The 5000-nt window shown below is 37.3% G+C and overlaps 1 protein-coding gene across 4 annotated transcripts in view; it reads left to right on the forward strand.

Annotated features, from left to right (window-relative positions):
- The window catches only part of SALL1 (spalt like transcription factor 1), a 15623-nt gene that overhangs the window by 2045 nt on the left and 8578 nt on the right, over positions 1-5000 (forward strand). The gene's annotated exons all lie outside the window — the stretch shown is intronic.

Here is a 5000-nt window from a genome sequence, read left to right on the forward strand (position 1 = left end):
GGGCTCCGTCCTCTGCCCGGGCGCGGGCACCGCGGGGCCAGGCAGGCGCTGGGGCTCAGCCCGTGCGCCGCGAGTCCCGGAGCGGGACCCGGGGCTGCTCCCCGCAGCCCCATTAACCCCCCGCGTTAGTCAGGAAAGCGGCAGCCGGGAGCCGCCCCCTCCCTTCCCCTCAACTTTCCAGCAGCGCGCCTGGCAGGGCCGCCACCGAGGTAGGTTTGGGACGTGGGAGCTGTGATCTCTGAACTGTCCTTTTAATTCATTTTCCCTTTATCAGCTCCCCCTTCCCCTCCCTCTCTTTCTCCCCCTAGCTGCACGGGGAGGGGGCTGGCCAGGAGTTTGCCACCGAATTTAACTTCAGGGGCGCGAGATGCGGATAGTGACTGGGGCCTGCCTTGCAGAGGTTGAAGGGGGCTTCATTATTATGCAGCTTTGAAAGCCACCGAGGCACCCTGGCTTTCAAGCAGTAAATAGCTAAGCAAGAGTTTCTGGGAGCTCTCCCAGCGCTTATTTAAAGTATTCTGATGGCTGGGAGCAAACTTCTGCTTTTTAGATGAGTTTTAATCACTTGAGCTGTTCGAGGGGTTTGTTGCTGCAGTACTAATTGAATTTCTCTTTAGCCAACACATTCATTTTCCTCTGGTATATATTGCTTCAGCTTGAAGTTTCAAGCATGAGGTGGGAAAAGGTTGTTCTCAGAGAGCCTGGCCCCAGTGTGCTACAAAGGAACTCTGAACTTTTCCAAGCAAGCAGAGGAGGGGAGAAACAAATGATCTTGCTGAAGAACCAGACATCCTCAGTTTATTTAATCACATCTCTTGATGGCTTGTATTTTTTTTTTCTTAATTTTTTGGGGGAGATGGCAAGTGTCAAAGTACAATCAAGGGTCTTAAACAATCATTCATTTTCCTGTTTTTCATCTGTTGAGCTGTGATATTGCATGTTGTTTCCAAATGGAAGACAATGGGAGTGAGAAGGGTTTTAACTGAAGAGCGTTCTTGCCTGTTGCTAAATGATGTGTTTCAAATAAGTTGGACTCTGCCTAAAATGATGGCATGAAAAGAATCTTTTATTTTGCTTACAGGGCTAGGAAGTTCACTTACGCTTAGAATTGGCTTGCTTCGTTTTTTAAACGTTGGCTCATTTTCTAAGAAAAGTAGTAAGCTATTAGAAACCTTGTAGGAGCCTCCCCCCCCCCCTCTCAGTAGTAATGATTTTAGGTTATGGCTGTTTTATATGCTTGGACAATAAGTTTTGACTAAGTTGCCTGGAGGGTATGTTTTGTAATAGCGTTACAGGATTTAGAAGGTTGTAATAATATTAGTATACAACTAAGCCCACAAAACACTAAATTAAGGAATGCTTTATTCATTTGAGAAGTTCTAAAAAAAAATATTCTGACTGCCTTTTTTTCAAATGGGTGCAACACATTTTTCATTATACCTCTTGACATTGCAAAAACAAACACATTTTAAAAAGAATCCTGAACCATCTCTCCCTCTTTCTCAACATGGTGATTTTCAGGTTTGTTAGCTTATTTGCAGGTTCAAGATTCAAGCATGTTCAGCATCACTGCTACTTTATTAACATTTACAAGGTTATGGTATGAAGGAAAAATTTAAGAGGGCAAATTTGAAAAGTATCATGTAAAGTTCACCTCAAATTTTATTCTCTCTGACTTGAGCTCTAGTTTATGAAACTCCCTAATATATATTCCATTTAATAGCATGTGTGAAAGAGAAACTTCATCCTATAACAGCATACGTTTTATTTTTTCAGTAGTCTCTCTTCAAAGGGATGACAACATATCCTTACTCTTAAGATTTACATCTTAAAATGTATTTTCCTTGCAATCCTCGAATAAGAAAGTTTGCATTATTATATTTTGTGATTATGCACATGTATACTGGACTAAACAGGAAAGAAATAAGACTAATAGCAAAAGTGCCTTTCGACAGATTCAACAAGTAACTAGTTACTGGTAGAAAACACATGGACACAGCTGTGAGATTATTACTTTTTAGTAATAATTGTGAGACCATGTGATATTTTCTTGCTATAGTTTGTGTGTTTTTAACTTGGTTTGTTTTTTGATAGATTGTTGCAGCTGTAGGGCCTAAAGACAAATCCGTAGATTATTTTGGAGCATAATTTTTCAGAATAGCAGAAGAGTAATGCAGCCAGTATTTGTTGCAAATAAAATAAACACTTTCCTTCCATATAGAGGATTGTAATAGTCAACTGCTCTGATGATATACCAGCAGACAAGGTTACTTAGGTAAATATACAGAAATTCTAGTTATTCATTTGTACCAATATGATGGTCCACACTGATTTCTGGGCCCGGACACCTAATGAAAATTGCAATAGTTGGGGAGGGGGGGGGCGTTGCTTTTATAAACACCTGCATGGCAAGGGTGCTCACAAGGAATGTGTGTTTTAGTCAGGCTTCTTTTAACTTATTACATAATGAGGCCTTTTCATGAGATAACTGTATTCAAGACTGTTTTGAATATGGTATTGGTTACATAAACTTGCAGAGTGAAAAATGTAGAAGGCCTTGCTCAGTTATCATTTGTGCTGATGTAAATCAAGAATAGCTACTGACATCAGTTGGGGTTATGCTGGTGTAAAGCAGTCTGAAATGAACTAACGCCTGCATAGTATGGGTTGCTTTCACATACACTTTCCCATCCCTTTTCCAAAAATGAATTTTGGATTTTATTGTATATGTAATTTAATGTTTGGATGTTGAGTTACAGATGGCAATCTCTGGAGTGTTCTTTTCATTTAGTTAGTTATATCGGAGCTCACTCACTGTGTGAGAAGTCATTTTTAACCATGATCATCCTTTAAGTGCAAAAAAATTAATTGTGATTGAAGCAATCTTAATCAGAGGGAAAGGCAATTAAATATCTTGTCCTTATAAATAAAAAAGCAAAATGGACCTTTTCTTAATGCACATCCAAGAAAGCCTTGATTGCTGCCTTTTCTGACAACTTAAGGTGCTTTATACTTGTCCTTCTGAATCTTCTTTAAGAATTGGAAATTAGAATACGTAAGCAAAATTGCTGCATGACCATATAGCCAAGAAAATCTGCATGGCTGGTGCTAGGAAAAAACTTAAGTGTTCAGCTGTTTTAACCTTTGCTAGCCTCCTTCCATCCAAAGGTGACAAGGTTCAGATCACAATATGTACTTCAGTATCTTGCCAGTGACCCCCGAATTGAGTCTTACTGGTCGCTTAGCAGGAAGTTAGTAGTTTATTTTAGCTTCACCTTATCAGCTTTGCTTCTTTTGCTAACCCTATTCCCTTGTCACCCCTCAGATGCCAGACCCCCGAAGAGGAGATTGACAGGTAGTTCCCATAGCTCAGTTTTACCCTCCAAACAACAGGGATTTAGTTTCTTGTCCCTTTGCCAATGTTTATGTAGCCAAAGTTCAGATATAGCCTTAAGGAGCCTTTCTTTTACGTGTCACTGGAACAGTGAAACTACACTGAACTTTTTGAAGAAACTGTTGCAACTGGAACCCCATCTAGTGTTCATTTTGATTCATCCATAGGGTAGACATTTTTTATTGTGCTTATTAGGTGGTTTGCACCTAGTTTTAGGATAGTTTAGTCATTTTTTTTGTTTGTTTTTTCATATCAAGTTCCAGAACAGTTGTTCAAGTGAATGTAATATATGAGCAAATTTACCTGTTTTATTATTAAAAAAACTTAAGAAATTGAGTTAAATGTAAACACGCACACTTAAATATATAACAAGTTTTCTTCAGAATAACATTTTGAGGCGTACATTTCCTTATGTAGTATCTTGCTTAAAGTAGTAGTGAATTAAATTTTTTTGCACATCAGGGATTTGGGAATATTAATACAAACTGGGATTAAGAGAACATGCATTTTTAAAGTGCCTGAGAAAGGAAGTTGTGGAAAAGTTTGTAGATACGGAACGTGTCCTTTTGTAATAGAAATTTTAGCAAAACATCATGTTGGAAGCATATATACATAAATATGTTTTAAACAAAGTATTTAGAAGGTTTCAGACTGTATGTCTTTGTTCAGTCTTTTTGCTATGCAAGTCAGGTGTTTATTTTTTCTTTTTTTACAGGTTTGTTAAGGATTATGGAATGTTTTGATTCCCATTCTAGAATATGCATCTCAAGTGGTTCAAAATTCCCAAGTTTGAGATGAGTGAAAGGCTTGAGATGAATAACAAAAAATTTCATGATCCTTAAGAAACCTGTAAAATGAGAAGGGATTTGCTATACAAACTCTCCTTAATGTATTTTTAAGTTATGGACATTTTTTTTCATAATTACCGCTCTGAATTTTCTGTAACTCCTCACTGTAGATTAACTTTTACTTTAATTCTTTACAGGATATATTAAACTAAGATGGTAGGCTTCATGCCATCATAAGCACAACAAAGAGACTTTATTTAGTCAGGTCACCAATTATTATTATTTAGAACAGATTATTCCAGGAAATACATTAAAAGCTAGCAGATGTGCTTAACATACAGTAGAGATTAAATATTCTGCAGAAAGCATGTTGTAGTCTTTGTATTAAACTTAAAAGTCTACGTTTTGAGATCGATGTAATTTTAACCGTATTATTACTTACTAGTGCATCTCTTTTCCGTCTGTACAGTGGAAGGCAATGTAGACTGCAGGCAGCCTTCAATTTTAAGATCTGTTTTTTATAAAGTAAGGCTTATTATTCTTTTTATGTATATTTATTTTTTATAAAATTTTGCATTAAAAAACCCCAGGAAATTAAAATGGTATGAAATGCATCATTAGAGATCAGGATGAAAAATACTACAAAAATTAAAACTTCAAATCTTGCTTGGATCAATCCAGAGGTGGCTTATTGTAGTTCTCATGATGTGACAGACATCTTAATTTCTGCAATATCCATACCCTTTTTAAATACAAGCATATAAATTTTAAAATGTGAAATGTCAGTGTTATATCCTGCCAGATACCCTAAAAGTTTC

Source organism: Crocodylus porosus, unplaced genomic scaffold (assembly GCF_001723895.1).
Source record: "Crocodylus porosus isolate Cpor-Errol unplaced genomic scaffold, CroPor_comp1, whole genome shotgun sequence".
Classification (NCBI taxonomy): domain Eukaryota; kingdom Metazoa; phylum Chordata; order Crocodylia; family Crocodylidae; genus Crocodylus; species Crocodylus porosus.